This window comes from Myxocyprinus asiaticus, chromosome 20 (genome assembly GCF_019703515.2).
Source record: "Myxocyprinus asiaticus isolate MX2 ecotype Aquarium Trade chromosome 20, UBuf_Myxa_2, whole genome shotgun sequence".
NCBI classification, from domain to species: domain Eukaryota; kingdom Metazoa; phylum Chordata; class Actinopteri; order Cypriniformes; family Catostomidae; genus Myxocyprinus; species Myxocyprinus asiaticus.
Genome location: NC_059363.1, coordinates 37,965,420 through 37,991,487, shown reverse-complemented (window position 1 = coordinate 37,991,487; position 26,068 = coordinate 37,965,420). Strand labels below are relative to the sequence as shown.

The 26,068-nt window shown below is 38.6% G+C and overlaps 1 protein-coding gene across 2 annotated transcripts in view; it reads left to right on the top strand.

Moving 5' to 3' along the window:
• Positions 1-26,068, top strand: part of LOC127410941 (leucine-rich repeat and fibronectin type-III domain-containing protein 2-like) — a 291,940-nt gene that overhangs the window by 75,959 nt on the left and 189,913 nt on the right. For both annotated transcript variants that reach the window (XM_051646220.1, XM_051646219.1), the window contains one exon: positions 4,346-4,491. The gene's annotated coding sequence lies outside the window, so the exon portion shown is untranslated. The remainder of the gene's footprint in view (positions 1-4,345; positions 4,492-26,068) is intronic.

Here is a 26,068-nt window from a genome sequence, read left to right as displayed (position 1 = left end):
GAGCCGAGGGAATGCCGAGCTGAAGCAATGTCGAGGGACCGACAGGCCAAGGCGAAGTCCAGGGCTCGGAGGGTCCAGGCGGGATCGGAGGGCCGAAAGTTCCCCTTGCCTGCTCAGGAGAACTAAGGGTGGGTATAAGTGTGGGAACCATTTCCAGGTCCCACTGCTCAGCTGTGGCTGTGACATGGCATGGAGCAGGCTGAGGCGTTGCTGTGACGTGGCATGGAGCAGGCTGAGCCGTTGCTGTGACGTGGCATGGAGCAAGCTGAGGCGTTGCTGTGACTTGGCATGGAGCAAGCTGAGGCGTTGCTGTGACGTGGACCTCTGGCTCGGCGGCGGCCGTGTCGTGGACCTCTGGCTCGGCGGCGGCCGTGTCGTGGACCTCTGGCTTTGCGGCGGCCGTGACGTGGAACTCTGGCTCGGCGGCGGCCGTGACGTGGAACTCTGGCTCGGCATCCGCCTCCCCCACAATGAACGGGGAACCAGTGATCCGTAGGGCGAGGTCGATATATTGAGCCAGGCTGAGGGAACTGCGACCGCCAGGCATCAAAAAAGAAATGGACTCATTCAGTCCAAATCTAAAACAGTCTTTGAGGGCAACCTCATTAAAGTCTACCTGGCTGGCTAGACCGCAGAAGTCCTCAACATAGTCCTCCAGGGGACGATTCCCCTGACGTAGGCGCAGAAGTAAAACTGCTGGGTTCATGGTTGGTGAAGTATTCTGTAACGTTGTTGGCTGCTGACAATGATGGCAATGACGAAGATGTGAAGATGAAGAACCCAAGTGCAGTTTATTTACAAAGTACGTGAACAAAAAAACCTAGAAACGTGAAACATAAATCATAAACATGAACTTCACTATAACCTGACTAGACTGAACAAACAGAACTGATAACAAGATAATTAAACAATAAACCAATGAAAACATGACACATGAACATGGAGGGAAAACAGGAATCACATGACAAGGGAAACAGGAACACATGACATGAACCAGGAACTAGAATTTCAAAATAAAAGACATGAATCAATACAATACACATGACAACAACACTGCATATGATATTTAGGTTTTTCAGAGAATGTATTTTTAACATGTGTATTTTGTCTTATTGTACTGGTAGAGTTTTTATAGTCAAAACAAATGAAAAAATCTACCAGTGCTGAAGAAGTAATCCAAAGTATTTAGAATACGTTACTGACCTTGAGTAATCTAACGGAATACGTTACAAATTACATTTTACAGCATGTATTCTGTAATCTGTAGTGGAATACATTTCAAAACCCTCCCAATCCTGGACGTAGTGCAGGTATGCCTAAAGCAAGTACGAAAATAGAGCCTCATGTGTTTTTACACATTAACCACCATTCTATGTGTCTGTATCTCTCTAAACTTTACTAAATCGTGACCGTAGTCATCTAGCATCAACAGGTAAACTATATAGGTGGCATAGTTCCCCCATATCAAGCAAATTGATTCTTTGACTAGGCTAAACTATTTTCATAAGATTGAACAGAATTTTTGAGTATCCATGGAATCCTTTGGAATGTCTGATTTTCGTCTGTGCAGAATAGAAAACATTTACAATGACGAAAAAGACCTCAATTGCATTTTCATGTGTTTTATGTGGAGATGGATATGATTCTGTCAGGTCTTCATTGAAAGCACATTTTCATTCAGGCATTACTACAGCAAAATGTTTTTAAATGTTTCAAAATGTTAGTTAACCTAAAATGTGCTTCATGAGGTAACATCTAAAGCAACTGTTTTTTTTTTTTTTTTTTTTTTTTTTTTTTAAATGTTATTTAATCTTGTATGACCTGAAAAATTAGGTTAGACTAACAAAAGTCATTTTATTGGGTTACATCAAGTAGCAATATATCCATGGGTGGGTTTACGATTCATTTTGTTTAAAATGGGGCCCCAAGCAAATCATAATTTTAAATTCATCCTATCAGCCATTGTAGCCAAGTAGAGATCTGCACGGGCTTTAAAATGAAACCCGACCCATACCCGACCCTACCCGGCCCGAACAATACCATCAGATTCTAAGCCCGAACCCGACCTGAACCTGAAATTGCTTCCTAGCAAGTACTGTTGCAATAGGCTGTATTTTATTAAGCATATAGGCAAAATTTGTAACAGTTCTGAAACAGTAAACACAGTTTTAACAAGGCACAGCCACCCCTTAGTACACTAGAGCAGAAGGGGGAAAGCACTGACTTACCATTTATTTGCTGAAACTTCACTTGGTGCAGAACAATCTGAAATAAAATGAAACACTGCAACAGTCCCCTTCATGCAGCCTGAACTTGTTTAAAATGTTGAATCTTTGTGACACCTGCACTAAAAACAAAATGAAACAGAGCGCATGTGTCTCAACATGCGTTTTTGAAACTTTTAAGTTCTTTTTAACTTGACATGGTGTTTAAAATGTGCCGGTCCCTGTGCGAGATGCTGAAGAAAAAGTGAGACATGGTGTAAATGTCAAAGACATTCGTCCAGCATGTGTTTATCTAAGAAAACAATAGGAAAACAGAACAGATGCGTGCAAAAACACGTTCTGTGTGAATGGCCCCTAACTCGTCCGTCCGTGCGTGTTTGTGAGTGAGAGCACGTGCGCAAAACAAGTTCGATAAGCCTGTTTATTTTTTCATTGATACAAACCCAAACCTGACCCGAACCTGAAGTCCTTCCTGAAAAACTGACCCGAACCCGGCCCGAAACCCGGCGAGTTCTCAGATCCCGTTGGGCCCGGGTCGGGTTGCAGACCACATTCAAAATGTTTAATGAAAGAAAATTCTAGTTCAGTATAACTAATTCATGTTTTCCCGTTTTTTCGATAATACAGTGATAAAAATGCACAGAGTGTATACAGAGTGTATAAAAACTACTAGTTCACTCACTAACATTTTGGAATTCAGTTGTTATTTATGATTATCATAACCCAACAATTATTCATTGTTGTCCAGTTTTTCATTATAATACAGTATGATATAGTATTGTTATTATTACTTTGAGGATTTGTTGTATACAGTAGTAATATATTCATGTCTTATTTACTTTCACCTGGAGCTTATATTCTAGTGCTTCAGTGTATTGTTCATCATGTTGCAAAAGACTATTTTATGTAAATATCGTAGGCGACATTCCTAACAGTATTGTAACAGTAAACATACAAGGCATGGAAGCCCCTCAGCACAATAGAGCAGAAGTAAAAAAAAAAACATTTCCGTTTATCAAGCGCTGAAACTTTGCTTGGTGCTGAACAATCGGGAATAATGTTAAACATTGTAAGTTAACAGTCACCTCTTTGCAACCTGAACTTGTTCAGAATGTTAAATCTTTATGACACCTGCACTAAAAACAATCTAGACACAGAGCAAGGAATGAAACAGAACGCAGGTGTCTCGACATGCGTTTTTGAGAATGCACGTGTTTTTGAGACAGTGTCAAGTTATTTTTAACTTGATACAGTGTCTAAAAATGTGCCGGTCCTGAGTGAGACACTGAAGAAACAGCAAGTCACGGTGCAGCAGTTAAGGACGTTCGTCCAGCGTGTTTACATAGGAAAACAGTGGAAAAACAGAGCAGGCGCATGCAAAAACGTGTTTGGTGTGTTCGAGAGTTTTGTATATTTTTTCATAAATTACAAACCCAAACCCAAAGTCCTAGTTTGACCAAAACCCACCGAACCTCTTACGTGAACCACTCTGAGAGCACTGACAACAGCGTATTCGCGCGTGTACCCAGAACAACCAAGTGGTTTTTGCAAAGCTTTCCTACTGGGAGAGTGGGCCCTCCGACGTCTGGGGCCCCACGCAATTGCGTGGTTTGCGTGATGGTTAAAACCGCTATTGAATATATCTTTATGTAACAATTCCAGGTTGGCACTTTTTCAGTGCATGTTAGTTATTATCATGACAACCAGATACATTGCAAAAATATTTATGTAAGACTGCTAAATTGTTCAAGAACAAATGTATCGGCAATCAGCTTGCAATAGCAAACAGCAACAAGAGCAACAGCTTGTCTTCTCATCAATGCCTTCCTGCTGAGAACCACAGATGTGCTTCATATTGTAACATCTACATTAACTGGTTTTATGCAAGTCAAAAATATTATTTAACATGAGCGAATCAACCTGGCTACATTAGGTCGCACCAACAAAAGTGAAAAATGCCCTAGTTAACATTTGCAGGTTCACTGCAAAGTTATTTTTGTTTGTGTTTCTAAATTGTGGCATACATTTTCTACATCTACATCTTCAGGTTATCAAATTGAGCATTCAAACCTTTGTAAACAAATGTCCAGAGGTAGATGAATGTATTTTCTCTGTTGCAGGTGAAAAAGTGACCCAATGAGGCGGAAGAGTGCGAGTGCTTTAGCGGAGTTCTGGAACAGAAGTCACCTTGCCCCAGCTCTCCGAGAGCAGAAATAGAGAGAGACAGACATCTCTGATTGTTTGTTGCCAGCAGGGAGACAGGAAGGTCAGTAAACAAACTCGACTGCATTTCTCCCGCTGCAGCGTGTCATTCTGCCTGTTGTTCAATGTGTGTCAACACAGATGTTTGGACTCCTGCTTGATTTTTCAGCAAGTTACTGCTGTCAGTGTGAACACTGCCAACCTACATTCCAGACATGAAATGTCAGTGAATACACATTATGATTTGGAATTTAGCTTCTTTAAGTGCATCATAGAGCAGAACTGATGTTAGTCTAAAACTTCTAATGATATGAATATAAAATCAGAATGAAAACTGTTAAACAATGGCATGTTTAATTCTATCACCAATTTGACTTCATTAAATTAATCAGATTCCATAAATGTAATGATATTGTAATAATGTAATAATAAAGGAAAAAGTTTCACTGTACAATTTTGGCCATGATTCAAATTCCGGCGATCTTAAAAGATGTCTTTCATTGTAGGGAAAAGTTCTGCAGTCTTTGATCATGGTGACATGCTAACTGATGGCCGATAATTTGCCTTTGAGAATATCTGAGCCTCTGGCAAAGTGTGTGACAGAGTAAGTGAAAGAGATGTTCAGTTAAAAGATTTTGATAAATGGCATGCAACATAAATCTCATTATTTAGCATTCCCTTCATGTTATGATTGTACTATCAAAACTATCTTGAGTTTGCTCTGAAGAATGAGCAGTCCACAAATTCCTCTTTCACCCAGCCATGATGACAGACTTCATATTTTTTGTTTTGGCAAAACAATGACAACATTATCGCAAGGACATGCTTTGGTTTTCGTGGTAGGTATTCAAAGATTTGTTTGTTGCACTTCTTTATTACTGAAAGGGTGTCTTTTGTGAAATGCACATTGTAATATGGGTGGCTTTACCTAAACTTTAAACTTTGTACATATTCAGTAGCCCCAAAAGGTATTTGGAGACTGGAGTCACACATAAAATAAAGGTGTATAAATAAATATATTAAAAAAAGCAAGTGGCATCTGCAAGTTAATGATGATAGACCTTTCTCAGAATTAACTTAGTCATTTTTCAAATGCTTTTAACCAACTATTTTCAATGTGATTTTTAGTGGATGTATGAAGTCAGTTCCACTCAAGTTCATACAGGTGTCCAGTCACAGAAACTACAGGTTTTGGAATAGTTTAAAGGTGCACTCAGTAAATGTTTTCCTCATTTAAAAAGTTTTGCTTCTAAAGAAATTGATAGTAATTTTGAAACATACATGTATGCATAAAATCTTAACCATTCTTATGAGATGAATAGTTCAGTCAAATCAGTAACCTTATAAAAAGTGTTTTATTCTACATGGAGCAGGGGCACCTCATGGGGGCAGCCATATTAGCATCACATGACAAGCTGAATACTACTCGCTTAATCTTAGTAACTACCCTGATTTTGGACACATTGACCCCGTTTCCACCTGGTATTAAGTCTGGGGTGATCCGATCACATGTGGTCAGGTGGTCATTTAAATGCATCTTCTGTGACCACTTGTGATCGGATTTGGAGGGGAGGGACTCTATTTCATGACGACATACATCCATCACTATGTCAGTGTGTTCCTGCATGATAATAAACCACAACAAAGTCAGAAAAAAACTGTGCACTATTTCTCCCAGAAGCATTTGTAAATTAATCTAAGCACAAAATCAACATTTCGAGCAGAATTGTCTATTATTATAGTGGAGTAGTTGTATTAACCTGAGCTGCAGATGTTCGTGCTTCTCATAAGTGTCCCTGCATGTTAATCTCAGACACACTGAAGAAGATCCGTGAAGTTCTCATGCTTGTGTATATATCCGCTGTTTTAATTTTTCTGATCTTTCTGTCATCATTTAATCACCCTCATATTGTTTCATGCCCATAATGCTTTTTTTTTTCTCTGCAGAATGCAATTTTAGCAATGTCCCGTTTGATAAATCCATACAAAGGAAATACTGCCTGTCACGAATATTAAATAATCATCTGATTGCAGTTATTTGATCTATTACTGTGCACTTCAAATTCCAGTCACATATTAATGTCCAAATAAATTTTGTGAATAATTAAATGCTATTAATGGTGCATTTGTGTGTCATTCTGTTGAACTCTGAGCGTCACTCAGCTGCCCCGCGGACATCAACCAGAGCAGCTCCTGTCTGGAAGAATGCATGAACTGCTTTTCAAGCGCTCTGATGCGAGCGCCATCAGTAGAGGCTTGTGCCAAACTCCCGCGAAATGGGCTTGTGGGTTTAATCAATGAGCATTAAAATATTGTGTGAAAGTGAAGAAATTAAGACATAAATATTTTACTATTGCATAATATAATATAATATAAAATTATATTATATAAAATAAATATAATGAAATGTATACAAAATATATATTTTATTTTTTTATAAGAAATGTAATTAAAATGTGTAAATGTAAAATTGACCAAAACTAAAGTTGACCAAAAAGAGTGACATAATTTATTTAGAAATTTAGAAATATTTTGATATCTAAAACATTAATTTTCATGTCATTCATGAGTAATTATTTGTTTGACAATTCATTATCAACCAAATTTCATGACCGTGACAGCCCTATTAATAAAGGACACAAAAGTGTCATGAAAGTTGTCCATCCATGTGACCTGTAGGTCATAAACCAAGTCTTCTGAAGGCACAGGATCATATTGTATGATCTGAACTGTTCCATTAAGTTTGATTGTTTTATAAATTGAAACCTAACAAAGTTCTATTAAAAAATAATAATAATAGTAACAAAAACAGTTAATTTAGATGTTACCAAATGAGGAGTGTTTTTTAAAGTTACCTGACCTGACAAAACTGTCACTGTTTTTACAGTGAGAGAAATACTCCCACTTTAGTAAATTTAAATGTCTCACATATACAGCCTTGACTCACACCTGTGGGGATTTGTGTGTGAGCAAATTGAAAATTATTTTAGTTTTTAACAGTCTTTTTTTTTTTTTTTGGCTTCAACAGAACCAGATGAACCAAAGAGATTTATTCTGTTAAAGAAAGTTAAAATAATCATATCAGGAAAAGAGATAAAAATCTGCAGGCTAGCAAATCTATGCATGTCGTGCAGGTGAGTTGGTAACAGTCATTTCCTGAAAGCTTTCAAAGCACAGCAGTACTCATAATGGTCTCAAGGAATCCATTATCTAATAAGATGCGTTTTATTTGATGCATAAATAACACATTATGTGCGGTATTGGCCATGAAATTGCACTGAACATGCTGCTGCCTGATGTTCTGTAGAGTATGGAGCTAACAGCACCAGAGTCATGGGTTCAATTCCCAGGAAACACAGATATGGCTTGTAAGCCTTGAATGCAATGTAAGTACCTTTGAATGATAGTGTATCAAATAAATACGTCTATATTTATGCACTGCCCTGCAGGGCGGTCACATAAAAGTGATTTTACATTCAGCATGCCACATTCTTTGGCTATGTTCAAAATGCAATTCTAGGGTGCTGCTTACTGCACATTATACATCATACACAGTTGACTATTGTTTAAAAAAAATAATACATTAATTAGCAACTATGATGAAATGATAAACATTACAGTAGTTTGCTACATTGTTGTCACATTAACTCATCATGTTGCAAATTTAATTTAGTGACTGGTGCTGAGTTTATAACGTCATAAATAAAAAATAACAGTATTGCATTTTGCAACTAAATTTTGACATACATTTTTTTTACAATTTTGTTAGAACAAATTATCATTCATGAAAGAGATAATGGAAATCGGATATTATGTACACTCTTCACAATATAAATGGAAGTTAGATGCATTACATAATGTATTCTGCACAGTGTGCTCTGTTGTATACTGCACATAATTGCCACCCAAACAGGGGGAAGAGACATGTTATCATTAGCAACTATTGAGAAATCTTCACAATGTTTCTCAGATTGTTAGTATAATTTAATAGGGCACTTGGAAAACTACATTGAGTTTACTGTATTTCTAACCATAATGTGCAAGCTATGCAATGAAACCAAATATAGAAAAAAACAAGAAAATATACATATAAAGGCTACAATAAATTGCATGAGGTGGTAAAATCCAAATCTTGTGTTTAAGCAGCTGCTTGTTTTTAATTTTATTCACATCAAGAATGCAAGTACATCTGTACATCTGTTCTCCAAGAAGGATTTATCCTGTAGCTGTAAATATGTGTGCTTAGGAGTCCCCTAAGCTTGGCACCATTATACCATTACAACATCCTCCCTACTTCAAAGGATCTGCTTTTGTCACAGCAGATTATAATGGAAAAAAATATATATATATAATAATAATAATATTACCTATAATTCATGTTATGACCATTGCCTGTTTCTGATCCTAACACCGTCTCCATGGCCAGTTCGTTACAATATATATATATATATACATACACACACATTGATCAGTCACAACATTAATTAGATGTTGTTCTTCTCACCACAATTGTATAGAGTGGTTATCTGAGTTACTGTAGACTTTGTCAGTGCGAACCAGTCTGGCCATTCTCTGTTGACCTCTCTCATCAACAAGACATTTCCATCTGTAGAACTGCCGCTCACTGGATGTTTTTTTTTGTTTTTGGCACCATGCAGAGTAAATTCTAGAGACTGTTGTGTGTGAAAATCCCAGGAGATCAACAGTTACAGAAATACTCAAACCAGCCCATCTGGCAACAACAATCATCTATGCGATTATGTAATCAGCCAATCATGTGGCAGCAGTGCAATGCATAAAATCATACATTATCAAAGAAAATTATGAATTATTAAAATCAATATGACATTGATTAGAATAAACATTAGCTTATTAATCCTTCAAATTAACAATCATCAAATATAACTATCAATTATCAAAATCAATAGAATATTAATAAGGTTTAATATTGCCGGGGCACCACCCTGGAATCAGGGACTAATAACCAGACAGTATAGCTGTCTCACTATAGGATTGTTCTCTTAGGAAAGTCGACATCCAGAGAACATCAACATTCAAAATGAAAACAATGAAGGCTTGAATCCAAGCACTGACATCCCCTGCCAGCTCTTGACACAGGTGCATGCAGAACAGTACCAAAACACTTCTCTTTAAAAGTATAACAAAGTTTTTTGATGCAGTAATATTGTCATAGTCTGTCTCCCTTATGTTCTTCAAGGACTCTTATTTTGAATTTTTTCCCTGGACTACATCTCCCATAGTTCACTGCCCTTATCACTTCCATCTACTCCTCATCATCCTCACCTGTATTCCATTCCCACATTTAGTTCCTTGTGTATAAATACCCTCCAGTTTTGTTCATCCATTGTCAGTCCTTGAAGTGTTACGTTGTGTTTTGTTAACATGTTTAGCTTTATTGTTTGTTCCACTCCAGCGATTATTATTAAAAGATTGAAAGTATCCACTCCTGCGTCTCCTCTCTTCCTCTTCCACTCCTTGAACCCAGCGTTACAAATATCAATTAATAATCAGTACAATGCAGTTGATAAACTTCCTACTTCCAACTACAAACTAAACAGCAACATGATTAGATATGGTAACAAATATGCCTATAATACATGAGAGGAGGGTATGTGTGTGTGAATGGGTGTATATGTGTGTGTGTGTTTGTGTGTAAGGAGAGAAGGAGGGCATAAAATGGCGGTCGTGGTTCTCGTGGAGAGTACGTCATGTGAGGTTTCCGGCCAGAGAATGTGGCTGTGAATGTGGGCGGAGAGACTGGGCGTCTGCCCATTTAACACGTGTCTCTGCTGGTACGATAACTTAGGGACAAAGCTGGGCTCTATCGCCAAGTTATCTGTTCACCAAATGTGTGTGCGGGTATGTTTGTGAGGGGCCGTGTGTGTGTGCGGTTAGTATGAGAGAGAGAGAACAGAGTGACGGCACCGAAGCCGGTTTTAGCGATCGTAGGAGAGAAGGCAACTGTTAGTTTTATCACTCAGAGACACGGTGAACGGCTCTTAATCCATCCGCCGCGGTTGTTGGTTCTTTAATGGATAAACTCAGTGTGCCGGTCTCACCCACGATGGTGGAAATGCACAAACAGCCCAACATGGTTGGACGACAACACAGCAAATCTAATTTGTGGTAACAGTAAGTTACAATAATACCTTGAGTATTATTAGCAGCAATGAGCGGACTCGGTGGTCTATAAACTGTACAAGCAATTACCTTGATACACAAGAATAATACACTGTAATAATCTATCTCTGCCTAGACATAAACCTCATACTTGAGTCGCATGAGGACGTGGGTAGATTGTGTGTTCGTCCGACGTTTGACTCCCGACTCAGTTCCACGAAGCTCGTGTGATGATGGGAGGCCGTTTCCTCGCACTTTCGGTAGGCAGTACGGTGGCTGATTCTCGGCACGTAGGCGGAGAAAACAGCGAAGTCGACTCAGTTGAAGGAGAAAGAGACATCTTCTTTCTTCACTTCTGCAGGCAAAAGGGTGAGACGTGGATTGCTCAGCGGTCTCCTTCGGATCCATTAGCGTGTTCAGTGGAACACGGAGAAATCTTGGCTCGTACAGCGAGATGGAGATTGTATGGCCAAAGTTCAGGTATGTATGTTACTTCCTTGGGCAACAAGGCTACACCTGGGAGCAGCAGGGCTGCAACTAGATGTGGCTCATACTGTCTCTGGAAGCAAAGCTTTGAAGGATCTCCGAGGTTTTATACTCTCGATGACGTCATGGTTGAGGGACACGTTCTCCAGCGCTATTCCAAAGTCTGTTCCAAGTCTCCTCTCCTGAATCTCCTTCCTTTGGTGTTATCCTCCAAACCAAGTAATACTTCTACCTGCAAATACAATAACCTCCATCAAGTACTGTAGTCTGTTCCTGAACCAATCTGCTCATTCACTGCCATTTGCTGTCTGTGTTTGTGGTTGTTCAAATAAATACTTGCTTTTGGGTTCACCACCATCTACGAGTCTGGGTTACTGTTACAGGATACCAGAGCCTCAAGAATCATGAACCCAGCAGGTCTGGAACCCATCCAGGACCTGCTGGGTCCGTCGAGCACTAACCACCTCATCTAACCCCAATGCCCCGCCAATTTCGAACAACACTTCCGCAATTTCTTCACCAGTCTATTCTGCAAGTCCCTTGGTCAATTCAGCACCATACTCTGGATCGGCGGAGAACTGAGGCGGCTTTTTGCTTCAATGTTCGCTTGCCATAGAGATACAGCCGCATCTATTCCCCACAGAGCGGTCTAAGGTGGCGTATCATCAACTTGCTCTCAGGATGAGCACTGCAGTGGGCCCAACCACTCTGGGAGCAAAACAGTCCCATTACTCAAACTTTTGAGAGCTTCACTCGATACTTCCGCTGGTGAACAACTCTGTAATCTTCATCAAGGTAAAGTCTCCATCCAAGATTACGCTCTCAAGTTCCACACCCTAGCAGCCTCCAGTGGATGGAATGAGACTGCTCTACTCACCACTTACCGTCAGGGCTCGACCCAACTCTACGGCTGTATCTCTCTTCATTTGATGACACCATGGGGCTCGAGCGCTTCATCCAACTTTCCATCCGAGTCGCCAACCGAATTAAGCCCTGCCTCAATGAAGTGCCTGCCTTGCAATCTCCGCCTGTTCCAGCACGATCACCCTCAATCCAATCTTCAGAACCAGGCAGGGAGCCCATGCAGAAAAGTTTGTTCCTCTCCCTTGTCTACCAGTGTGATGCTTACTGCTCCCAACTTTTCCCTTACAGTACTCACACTCCTCGACAGCAGGCAACTTCATCTCAGATGCGCTCTGTCACCAACTCCAGCTCCATCTGCGGCCATGTCAGCCCAACCTAAAGATCCACTCCATTATTGGCAAACCCATCGGTAGAGGTGTGATTCGTCATTGTGTGGGTCCCGTGATGCTACAAGTCGGATGTCTGCACCACGAAACCCTCACCCTCCTGGTTTTGGAGAACTCCACCGCTGACATAGTATTGGGATGCCCATGGCTCGAACTGTATTCCCCCGTCATTTCCTGGTCTTGAAGTGGGGCTCCCAGTGCTTTCCTACTTGTTTCCCCAATCTTCCCATTCCAAGACCCTCGACTATCGCCAAGAAATCTCCTCCTCTCCATCTCAACTCCACCTCCATCGAGAGTCCACTCCACCTCTGTGGAAATCCCATCCTGTTACTCCCAATTCCAGGACGTCTTCTGCCCACTCCACGCCTCACAACTTCCTCCTCACCGACCTTAGGACTGTGCGATAGACCTTCTCCCTGGTGAGCCAGTGCCCCATGGCAAAATATATCCTCTCTCCATCCCTGAACAGAAGGTCATGGATGAGTACATCGAGGAGGCTCTCAACCAAGGCTACATCTGACCTTCCACATCCCCTGCTGCTTCGAGCTTTTTCTTCGTGCCGAAGAAGGACGGAGGTCTCTGGCCCTGTATTGATTACCGCTCCCTCAACAAGATAACGGTAAATTTCCGATATCCACTTCCCCTTGTCCCAGCTGCCTTGGAACTGTTGAGAGGAGCTACCATCTTCACCAAGCTGGACCTGCGCAGCACGTATAACCTCATTCGAATCCAGAGGGTAGATGAATGGAAGACCGCCTTTGTAACTCCAATCGGCCACTACGAGTACCAGGTGATGCCGTATGGCCTGATCAACGCCCCCTACGTGTTCCAGGGCTTCATGAATGAGGTGTTCTGCAAGTACCTCCATCGATTCGTTTACATCGATGACATTCTGGTGTACTCCCGGAACGAGACCGACCATTGTCAACACGTCGCGCTAGTGTTGGAAAAGCTGAGGGAATACCATCTGTACCTCAAGGCTGAGAAATGTTCCTTTCATCAGTCGTCCCTCCAGTTCCTAGGTTACAACATCAGCCCTGAGGGTATCCAGATGGACGAGGGGAAGGTAGAGGCTGTACGATCCTGGCCCACTCCTACTACCATCAAGGAACTCCAGCACTTCTTGGGTTTCGCCAACTTCTATTGTCAGCAACAGTACACAATTTTAAATAAGACAAAGTTCAATATTTGAAAAAAAAAAAAAACTAATCACAAAAAGTATATTTATTTGCAACAACAAATTAACAAGTTAATGGTAATGTTTCAGGTGAAGATAAAGTGGAAGTGACGTATGTCTTTCATTACTCCCTTCATCAAAGATGTTCCAAACGGCCATACAAGAGATGCGTGTGCCCTGCTCCCTCCAGAGTTCTCACTTCAAGGGCTCAGCCCTTCGGAGGGAGTAGGGCATAGGGATGCTCACTTCCGTTTGGAATTCGCCCTTTCTCAGCGCAACAGCACGTAGATGGTGCTGTCACATGGTACATTTTACTTTTCTCAGCGCTGAATACGATGGACCAATCACAGTCATTTATTCTTAATGAAGGAGGATTTTGCAAATGCTTCTATAGATAATGCTGAAGCGGATTTACATTCACATGTATTAATCCTTGCAATTATCAGTTTTTATTAAAAAATAACTATCGTACATAAAAATGTCTCCCATGAGAAATAAAATGTTTTTAGATTTAAATGTAGATGAATGTAGAATTCGGTTATATGAGTCATCTAGTGCCCCCTGCAGGGCACTACATAAATTCATGCCCAGGGGCACTCTGGAATCTTATTCCGGCCCTGGCCTATATGCTCAAGTGCATCAGGAGAATACCGAAGTCTAATGTAGAGGGAAACCTCACTATTTCAGAACAATGCATCTGTTGCATTACAAAGTGCATGCCACTTTCATGTCTTCAGCAGCTTCCTCGCAATTAACGTCTTTCTGGTGTATGTGTAAATGAGCTATTATAATTAAAAATTGTGGACCCCCTGAGTAACATTAATGACAGCTCAACCAACGTGGTTCGAACGATGGATGTGTGGCATAGTTACTACTCTTGACTAGCTAGTTAATTTCTCCAACAATGCATTGTGCTATGGTGGTTAATAGTGAGTTTGATATTCTGATTCCTATTTGTCTATGGTCTGTCCTGCAGTATAAGTCTTTGTGATCATTTTCATCATCTGCCAGGGAAAAAATGTAAGTCTAAATGCTTAGTTAAGTAATATAGCACATCTCCGTGATTTGAGTTATCATTCATTTTCATTGAAAAATAAAACTTGTAATTCTTAAGGAGCTAAAATCTTAAGGAGCTATTTCAACCTGATCTAACACTTTAAAATAGTTTTGTTTGTGTAACCTTATGTATTCAGGTTGATTCAGTAATTTAAACACTATTTTGACTTGAATCAAACCAATGAATTAAGATGTTACCACTTGAGGCACATTTTCTAACTTTACATTTTATTCAGTATAGAGATTTAGAGGTAGGCTCTTTCGACCTTGGCTTGATGGAACCACCCATAACCCAAAAGCAATGAAACAGAACACCTTAGTCACTAGCGGAACCTGGCATAGGCGATATAGGTAGGCACCTATGGCTGCAACACACTCTAGGGCAGCACGAAAGGGTAGGCCTACCTGATCAGCTGCCCCCGCACAGAGCTCACAAGATCTCGATGGGAGAAAGGTGTCCCGAATTGTGCCGCCACGCCCCTGGCTCGCGATGGGAGAAAGATGCCCCAAATCGTGTCACCCTGACCCCGCACATAGCTTGCAAGATCGCGATCGTGAAAGATGCCCCAAGTTGCTCCTGATAGGCCAATCAACCTTGAAGGCTCTATATGGTTAGGATTATGGATGTTCACAATGCATTCTTACATTCTGAACAAACATAAGATAACCATGATCAACAGTATAGGTACACCATGAAATAGGATCGCCGCAGTGGTCTTGAGAAAATAAGTATCAACCATGTGATTGCTGGGCAGATTTGACAAATTCATTGATGATTTTGCATCAATGTAAACTAGGAGGGGAGGGTTAAATTTTAAATTATGAATTAGGTGTAATAGCACAAGCAGCAATCTGTAAGTATTCTGCTGTTTTCTTTATTTATTGAATCTAAGATTTAATTGAGCAATATAAGTTATGTATACAATGTACAATATGTACAATATGATTTGCCAATTATATATATATATATATATATATATATATATATATATATATATATATATATATATATATATATATATAGTTTATTTCTATATTCATTGTCTAGTTATTTTTATTTAATGGGACAGTTCACCCAAAAATGAAAATTCTCTCATCATTAACTCATAGTCATGCCATTCCAGAAACTTTTGCAGAAGACAAATGAAGATATTCAGATATAAATATTGATCTCACACATGAATGTAAACATTTACATTCATGTGTGAGATCAATATTTAAGTCCCTTTTTACTCTAAGTCTTCAGATGTGAAAGTGAAACTAAAAAGTCATCACATGTGACTTTCAGATGTGAAAGTAAAGATTTAGAGTAAAAAAAAAAGGACTTAAATATTTATATGTGTCTCACCCACACCTATCATGTCGCTTCTGAAGACATGGATTTAACCACTGGAGTCTTATGGATTACTTTTATGTTGCCTTTATGTGATTTTTGGAGCATCAAAGTTCTGGCCAACATTCACTTGCATTAAATGGACCTACAAAGCTGAGATATTCTTCAAATTTTTTTCACTTGTATTCAGCAAAAATAACAAATTCATACACCTCTGTGGTGTCATGAGGGTGAGTAAATGATGAGAGAATTTTCATTTTTGGGTGAACTAACCCTTTTATTAATTTTGTGTGTTAAAGCATAGTTCCATAATAGACAGTTCATGAAAAAAGTAAAGGCCAGGGTTCCAAGTAAGCCAGAACCGCCACTGACCCTAGTAACTGCAATGAAATGTGCTAAAACATGGAACACCATATCAACCACATTCCAACACCACTGCAACCAGCCATAATTATCTTGGGCTGGTACATTTTGTACTGCCAAGCACCACTCAGATTTCCATCATAAAAAATAATAATAATAATAATAATAAAATAAAATAAAAATGTTCAAGTATTATTACATTAAAGGGATAGTTCACCCCAAAATAGAAAATTATCTCATCATTTACTCACCCTCATGTCATCCCAGATGTGTATGACTTTCTTTCTTCTACATTTCACAAATTATGATTTTTAGAAAATCTCAGCTCTGTAGGTCCAAAGGGTGTCTAAATGTTCATGCTCCAAAAAGAACATAAAGGCAGCATAAAAGTAATCCATACGACTGCAATGTTTTAATCCATATGTCCAGAAGTGATATGATAAGTGTGGCTGAGAAACAGATCAATATTTACTTTTTTTTTTTTTTTTTTTGCTAGAAATTCTTCTAACTGCCCAGTAGGGGGTGATATGCATGAATAAGAATGTGAATGTTAAGGAGATTGACTGAGCAGAGAGGAGAATTTATAGTAAAAAAAGGACTTAAATATTGATCTGTTTGTACTTTGACTTCATATAGCTTCTGAAGACATTGATTTAACCACTGGAGTCTTGTGGATTACTTTTATGCTGACTAATGTGATTTTTGGAGCTTCAGAAGTTTGGCACCCATTCACTTGCATTGTATGGACCAAAAGAGCTGTTCAGCAGAAGAAAGAAAGTCATACACATCTGGGATGCCATAAGGGTGAGTATATTATGAAAATTTTTAAATTTTTGGGTGAACAATTCCTTTAATAAAAGTAAAATTAACAACATTATATATATATATATATATATATATATATTCTTCAGTTGCAACAGACAAGTTAAAATATGAGCACTCTAAAGCTCTCTGTCAGCTTAGCCAATGCCCCTCAGGACACTAACTGTGTCCAGACTGTATAAATGTTTAGCGCTTCAGGTAAACCATTAAGTAGTGACCTGCCAGCAAACTGCCTACAAGCCACATGCTGTCTGCTGACAGTCAGCCAGTATGCCAGTGTATTCTGAGAGTGGATGTCTGTCCACCACCTGACCACAGTCTCTGCCGCTCTCCTCAGCCATCTGGCACCACTTTCTCTTCTAAGACAGAATGAAGTGCCCTCGCCTGTCACACAAATGCCAAAAGTTCCACTGCAAACCTCAATAAATGAGAGTCAAAAACAGCTAATTTAGTGTGCGAAGTCTGATGTGCTTTTTTCACATTTTGAGTCCTTGGGCTTTTTTCAAGTAGCAAACTCCCCTGAGTGTCATTGTTTTTACCACTTGTATCTCTTCTCTAAGTTTTGCATTGCATTCGCAAAACATTTAAATGTGTTTATATTCATACTGTGTAACACTACACAGATGATACCTCTTTGTAGCTATGCAGATACGGTATAGTTATACATGATGGCGATGACAACAGACTGTGACTGGCCCCCTTATTTTAAGCCCACTCAACCAAACTTAAAATATGTTCCTCTGCTAGGCTGCATTAAAAGCGCATTCCTAAAACAGGGGTAGTTGACAAATGAACATGGACCTTTGCCCCTATAGATACTAGGTTAAAATGTATATATTTGCATAAGGAAATGTGCATGTTTTAGATGCTATAAGTTATTCTGCCACTTTTATTCATCTTTTTGACTTCACAAGTTATGTGGTGTGACAAATTTATTTTTAAAAGTATACATTTTCAGTGTAGCATCTCAATATGAAGTCATGAAAACTGCATGCACTTCTGGGCCTGGGACAACATTCCCAGTTGTCCTCCCCTGATGACAGCCCTAACTGTACAACAACATCTCTACACTAACTTCTTAAAAAAAAAAAAAAGTTGAGGATGATTAAATTAACTTCCTTATTTTAGTGTTTTTAGTAAATCTTATGTCATAACAAGAAGTACTGCTTGAACATCATTAGATCACATTAAATTTGACAGAATAGTGTTGTGTCACCGTTTAAACTTTTGAGATTAATTGTAGCATATTTAGTGTGGTTGTGCAGGGCAAATAAATCAAACACAAGCTTTCTCTCAGATCATTAATTCCCAGTAACTTGTATTTTACAAACATAGTGTATTCCTAAATTTTTGTATTTTTATATATTCTGCAGTATGCGTGAATGTTACAGAAAATGTCCTCAGTGTGGCGTGGAAAATTATGGTACGTTAACTACAGGGGATAAAATCCTCTTGATCTCATCCATCTTGTCTATCTTTGCTGTGCCATATTTGACTCTAAAAACGTTAAATTAGCAAGACAAGATGAAAACACTCTTATCTAGGAATTCATGGAGTTGTACAATGTACTTAGAGTCAGTAATGCAGTTATCAGTCAGAGTTTTCTTAAAATGTCTTTGTTTCTTTTAGACTGAAACGATTACCTTGAAAGTCTGCAACACATCAAAAAATAAATAAATAAAATAAAATAAAATGTAGCAATCTTCTCTTGGAAGCTTGGAAAGAATGCAAACTGTAAAGATTAGATATACTATAAAGGGGTTGGAATCTTTTTTGTATTTGTATTTATTTATTTATTTATTTATTTTTTAATTGCTTAATAATACCATAAATCGCAGCTTATAATTATTGCTAGTGCCAGTAATAGAGAAAATCATCAGATGAATCAAACATGTATCTTTAAATTCAGAAAATTAGCAACTGATCAGATTATGATGGCCTGTAATTGTCTGTGAAAAAAAAAAAAAAAAACAATAAAAAAAGAAAACATAAAAGCTGAACACAACTTACATGGAACCAGTTTGATGCTGGAAGTGTTGTTTAACATCTGCATTTCAGTTTTCACAGGATGGTGCCAAAAGTGAGTTGTTTTTATTTGTAAATAATGAAATACAAAAGCAAGGCCTCTTTTATTAACCATAACCCAAACCCCAACCCTAAACCTGATCATTAGTGGAGTAAAAATCAAATTTTAGAGCAAAAATGCAACCTTCGAATTTTTAAACGAGATAAATTCCTAGTTTCTATTCAGGACCAGAACCCGTGTCTCTGACCTTGTCTGCACCGGACGTGAGCTGTGCCTTGCATCCCATCAAAATAAAATAGATCCCATTATAATCAATGATGCAAAAATATCTGATGGGAGATGGCTCTTGTCAGTAACTCAGCAGAATGGGGTTGATGTCAGGGTACTGGAACATTCGTTACCAACATGTCGAGTTCCCTTGTGATCATGCTGCAAATACACAGTCAAGTCACAGAACTAAAGCTGCATCAAAGCTGCCTTTGATACTGTGGTCTGAGGATGAGAAGAGTTGTGTATTCTATCATGGCTTTTTAGTGGCATTCAATCTTTACACAGAACTTGAAGGAGGTACAGAGATTCCTTAACTTGTGTAAAGTGTCTTAAACATCTTCTCAGAAGTATAATGTTAAAAGTAAATCTTTTAAAAGTCTTGAAAATAAGGAAGTGGCATCATTTTCTGGTGTATTTGATCTCTGAATAATTAATTTCCCCTGTGATGATTCACATTAGAGATTTTCAAAGTGATGCTGATTTTGTTTTTCAATCAGATACGTAATTGCTCTTTGGCTATTTAATTAAGAAAAGAAAAGGTATGAAAAATTCATCCAAATTAAAATGTGTTTGTTGTCTTATAAAACTCATTCAGCCAGTAAATGTGATTGAACTGTTGTAAAAACAAAATGCAGGTCTGTAAATTGAAAGAGGCAGATTTTCCATTTGCATGTTAGTAAACTTGTTGTTTAACGACCTTTAAGAGACCGTTTGTAAAGTTGCAACTGAAAGTATTATGCTAATTGTTAAAAGTGTTAACATTTAATAAGATGGCAAGTTTTTAGTGTTTTAGTTTGTTTTAAAGAGAGAGACAAAATGTTGCATAGTTGCACCATACATTCATAATGCAATATACTGTAATACTATACAATAAAATCACTGTGGGCATAATCTGTGGCAGAAACTGAAGACATTAATTATCTTTATGGCTACATTTCAGTTTTATTCAGTAATTTTTTTTTTGTTTTTTTTTTACTTGTCTGAGAAGAAGGATTATAATCTATTTTCTTAAGTGTGACATATTACGGTGTTACTGCCAAGTGAGAATGACTAATTGGACCAAATTAGCAACATATTGAGTTCTTGAATGTGTGTGAAAAGTAATACTGCACATATTCCTTTCACTCCAAAATGTTTTTGCGGTGTGTACAATTGTGTTTTAGTGAGATTGATCGAAGGCCCCTTCCATGGGCATTAGAGTATCTGAAGATGCAGGGTGATGTAATTAGTATTTGGATTGACAATAAAAAAATAAATAAAAAAACATTCTTTGGTTAGCCATTCAGAAGACTTTGATGTGTTCTCTGCCTGTCAATCATTTTGCATGTTGTCATATAGTGTAGTAATAGCGGATCATTCAGGGGTGCATTTCCTAAAAGCATCGTTAGCCAACAATAGTCGCAAGTTCCATCGCTACCAACATAGTTCAACGATTTGGTGTTTTCCGAAACTGTAGTTCCAACGAGGACTTGCAAACAGCATCGCAAACTATTGTTGTTGTAACTAGAGCTCTTTACCTGTGGCTAGATGTTTCCTTATTAGTTTGCTGTGTGGACATCATTTCACATTGATGAGGCTTCTATATCTTTCATTCCATATACAGTATATATTTCTTTCTGTCAGCACTTTGACCACATATACACGCATTTAAGAAAACAATTTATTCCAGGGTTTTGCAGAAAGTGGCATTATAAAACACCACGTAAACATGATGTTGCAGCCGTTTAAGTGATTAAAGGCTGTTAAATAGAAAGTGCTTTATCATACACAGTTTCTGTCAGAGAAAAGGGGTTTTATGTGTTTTTGAAGAGTGTGCATGTGCCTATTTGCTCAAGTGTGTCAGGGGAAGACCGAAGTCTAATGCAGAAAGAAACTCCACTATTGCAGCATATCAGTCTGTCGCATTAAAATGTGCACGCTGCTTTCATGTCTTCAGCAGCTTTCTCACATAAAATGTCTTTCTGGTGTCTGTGTAAATTAGTTATTCTAATTTGATATTTGCAGAAGTTATTACTCCACCCCCTGAGTAACGTCACTACAGCTACTATGTTGTTGAACCAACGTGGTTCGAACGATGGATGTATAACATAGTTACAACTTTTTCGGGAAACCGTCATAACTATCTAGTTAATTTCTCCAATGATGCATTGCACTATGGTGGCTATGTACTGAGTTGCATCACTGTCCGGGAAACACACCCCAGGTTGACAACTGATAGAAAATTACGTCTTAACCTCAAGAGGGGGCATGTCTAATTCAACAGCTCAGTCTCATGGAAATTTGTGAACGACTAAAATCACTGTACAACACCTTTAACTTCTAAACTTTAAACCATTTCAAACCATATAGTGTTCTGTTGTCCATATTTAGATACAGTGATATCTTTCAGAATCATCCAAAGACTGGTCAAAACTGAAATTGCTCAAACTTTTGCGAGGACTGTGCGTGTCTGTGTATGTAGTAACAATGTTTCTGACCAGACAAATGTATGTATGCCAGACATACACTTTACGCACACATACCTACAAATATAATTAGATCACGTTAGAATATGGACTGTCTGAATTTTTCAGTTTATTTCTTGGAATTCAGAGAGCTGAAAATACATAATATGTAAACATCACTTTTGATTTCATTATTTTTCTCCAAATTGGCTCTTTGTGAGGTGATAGGGTTTTCAAGATGAATGCAAGAACATACATTATGCTCAACTTGAATGAGAAAGAAAAAATTTCTTTCCCCAGCTCACCATGACAAATTAATAGTGTACTGGGGTCTTTCACTACTGCTGCCCACGTCAAAGTACAAGGCCATGTGCAAGCATATTCTTTCTAATATACAGTAACCATCCAAGATCTTTTAAGTATATTTGGGAAACCCCAGGGTTTTTAATTGTACTGTTTGATGCTAAATTTAAACAGTAATTGCATGATTGTTGTATAATAAAGACAGGTGGACAGCTCCCTTTGACTCAGCATTGTTGCTGACAAAGGTTGTGCTGGTCCTGTTTCCTGTGGGGATTACTTTTTGTGCTTTCCTGGCAGATAAGTTGCAATGACAATCAAAGCAGTACTCTGGTGAACAGAGGAAAATTGCTAATGAAAAAAAAAAAAAAAAAAAAATAGCAGAACTGTGCATTAGTATGAATATTTGGTGTCAGTTGAAGATGGTGGATCAGTTTTAACTGAAGCCAACTCATCAAAAGGAACTCAAGTAAAGGCAGATATCCTAGGTTCCCTTTCAAGGAAACATCAATGTTCCATAATGATGCAATTGGGACTATTCCAGTGGACAATCACGGCAATTTATTGGCTGATGGCACTTAAGCAACACTCATAGGGAGCCATGTCATGGGCTCTATATAGGTTAGGGCTTGGTGCCATCTCGCCAGATTTTCTTACTTCAGCACACAAATTTAAAAGCCCGTGTTGGTTACTGGCAACTGACGCCAAAATGAGGACTATGTTCTCACTTTTGAGTGACAACACATGAGGACATCGTTAGAAATGAGCAGTTTGTGTGTTGTTAAACAGGCCCGATGGTGCTTCATTGAGGCTCTGTCAAACAATGCGGCCTTTGAAAGGAGCCATTTGAGCCTTGATGCTCCAGCTCTTGTCATAAGAAGAAGGATAACGGACTTTTACCAGACCAGATGGATGTACCATTCTCGTCGTCGAGATGTCCTCCTTTATCTGGTGCGTGGCCTAGTTCAGCGTTGTTACACATCAAGCAGGCCACTTTCCATCAAGAAATGCTGGTTTGGAGGTGTTTCATCGTGGAAATGATGGACAAGGTAGGCACTTGTTTAAAAATACCTAATTTCTTCTATTTTGTTGCCCTAGAAAGTTCACAGAAATGTAATTAGGCACGGGCGCAGCCCCGGCCTCTCTTTCTTTCTCTCCCGTTTTTGGAGCACTGTTCCGCGGAGGACGAGCACCCACGTGATCAGTGTTCAGGCCCGGGGACTTAAGAGGCTCAAAAAAAGAGCATTTTTCTCCAATACAATATTGTGAACTGACTCGCGGGATGATTCGTCAGCATTACTGTTCTCCCTGGGTCCCATCAGGAGATGGCAAGTGTGTGAAACTCAGATGTTTGCATGGCCATCTTTTCTTTGAAGGGTGAAGAGACGCAAATGCTATCTCTGTCCCTGTTCAATGGCGGCACGTACTTTGCACTCCTCGCTCCTTTTAAGATGTGTTAGTTCTGTACTCACTGATTTTGCAGTCTTTCCATTGTTAAGAAGTTGTGTTTTGAGTTCTCTCTTGGTCACGCTCTTGCTTCTTGTATGAGTCTGCCATTTGATACGCATCAGACACTCGAGATTTAGCATGTATGGATGATCGAGTAGATCATGATTTGTGTATGGAGGACCAAGCAGGTCATAATTTATGTATGATTGGATTATATGATTAATGTTAATTTATTTCCCATGTTTACACATTCTTCCCCATTCTAATGCTAGGGAAGATGGGCTATCTGGCATTCTCTGCTGTAAATACATTCTGAGTGACCCATTTTTTATATTTGCCTGATCAAATTCGGCCTCTGACCCCATGGCCAAGGGTCTCGGGACAGGCATAATGGAATTCTATGTATAATTATTGCAAGTATTCATGCTGGTGTCCTCTGTTGTAAATACATTCAGAGTGACCCCTTTTTTATTTGTCCGATTGAATTCTGCCTGTCCCCATAGCCAAGGATCTTGGGACAGGCATAACTGAATTCGATGTATAATAAGCAAAAGTGTTCACGAATCACACTCTCATAAATGTCACACACTGTTTCCCCCACAATAAATTCTGGGGCCATTGTGGCAAACCTGCTTGCTCTCAATTCCTTCCATGTTCACACATTCTTCTCCATTCTATACTAGAGAAGATGCTTTATCTGGCATCATCTGCTGTAAATACATTCAGAGTGACCTCTTTTTAAAATTGCCTGATCGAATTCGGCCTCTGTTCCCATGGACAAGGGTTTTGGGACAAGCATAACAGAATTCGATGTACAATAAGCACAAGTGCTCTTCCCCAATTTTCATACACTTTCCCTTTCAAAACAACAGGAAATATATATATATATATATCATTATGCCTAAATATAATAAGACATACATTGTTAAACCCCATTCAATCAGTCACAATGATGGAGGCACAACAGCTTTCCTCCACTGTGCCGCTGATTGCAAGGCGGCCACCAAAGGTAAGCCAAGAGCACCATCTAGTGGTTACCATTGCGTGCAATAGAGAATCATGCATTAATTCTTCTGTCTGCCATGTGATGGCTTGACAGCAGTTACAAGGCATTCTGAATTGGGTAAACTAAACAAAAGAGAATACATTTTTGTTTTAAAGCATTATGCCACAAGTGCAGCCAGGGGACTGGTTTGTGACAATAGATTTAATGCTCTGGGGTCTGAGGGTGTTTTGGGCCCTGGAGAAGTTTTGACATGCCTTGACATTTGTGCTTTTTTCAGTTGCTTAAACATATTAATGGCTAAAGTCTGATAACACTGTATTCAGCACAAACTGGGCTACAAATAATATGTGAGCAACATGTATGTACATGTTTGTATTTTTTGAGAAAATAACGTTTTTGCGTGTTTTTTGAGTCACTGAAATAAGGCCATATAACACATACTAAACATTTGTTAACAATACTTTTGAGGATCTTGTAGCCTAGAGTTTTTGCTATAAAATGATGTGAAAACCATCCTGATCACTCATTCATACAAAACAATATAGTCATTTAACTTTTGTAAGACACTTTTAGTGTTAGAAAGGCCATATGCGAGGAGGCGTGGATGATCATGAATATTGTTGTGATTCACACCTGAGGAGACAAAGACCCCTCCCCTGAGAGAGAATGAATGTTTGTAGCTTATTCACAAAATCAAGTTTAAGTTAAAATAATTAATCTGACTATACATTTTCTTTACATAAAGACTTTACTTTAGACCTATACTACCATTTAAAAGCTTTAGATCAGTAAGATTTTTTAATGTTTTTAAAAGAAGTCTCTTCTGCTCACCAAAGCTGCATTTATTTGATCCAAAATAAAGCAAAAACAGTGATATTGTGAAATATTTGTACAATTTAAAATAACTTTTCTATTTGAATATATTGTAAAATGCAATTTATTCCTGTGATCAAAGCTGAATTTTCAGCATCATTACTGCAGTCTTCACTGTCACATAATCCTTTAGAAATCATTCTAATATGCTGATTTTCTAATATGGGCATATTTACAGCACATTTTACACATTTACACCCAAACAGATATTTGCAAGCACAAGCTTCGTTGATGATAATGAGGCAGCATAAACACTAGTTAAAATATAATCTAAACATTCATATTATTTTTATATCATATTACATATCATATTTATATCATACAGCATACAATTTAAATACCTGCCTTAGCTGAAACAACATTTAAATGTAACTAAAACTTGCCTATTAGGACATATTTCAAATTTCAATACTCTGAAAATTGTCTGGCAAGTCTGAAAATAGTCCAGCTAGTAAAATATGTACATGTTTATATAAAATAGCATGTCAACTAATGTAAGTAAAATTAAATGACTTACTCATCCGGAATTGTATCCTCGCCTGGATCAAGTCCCTCTACAAAATGTATGACGTTCATCGTCGGAGTCCCGCTCTTCTTCTGAGGAAAATGTGAACTCTTCGTCACTATCCAGTACCATCTGTAGAG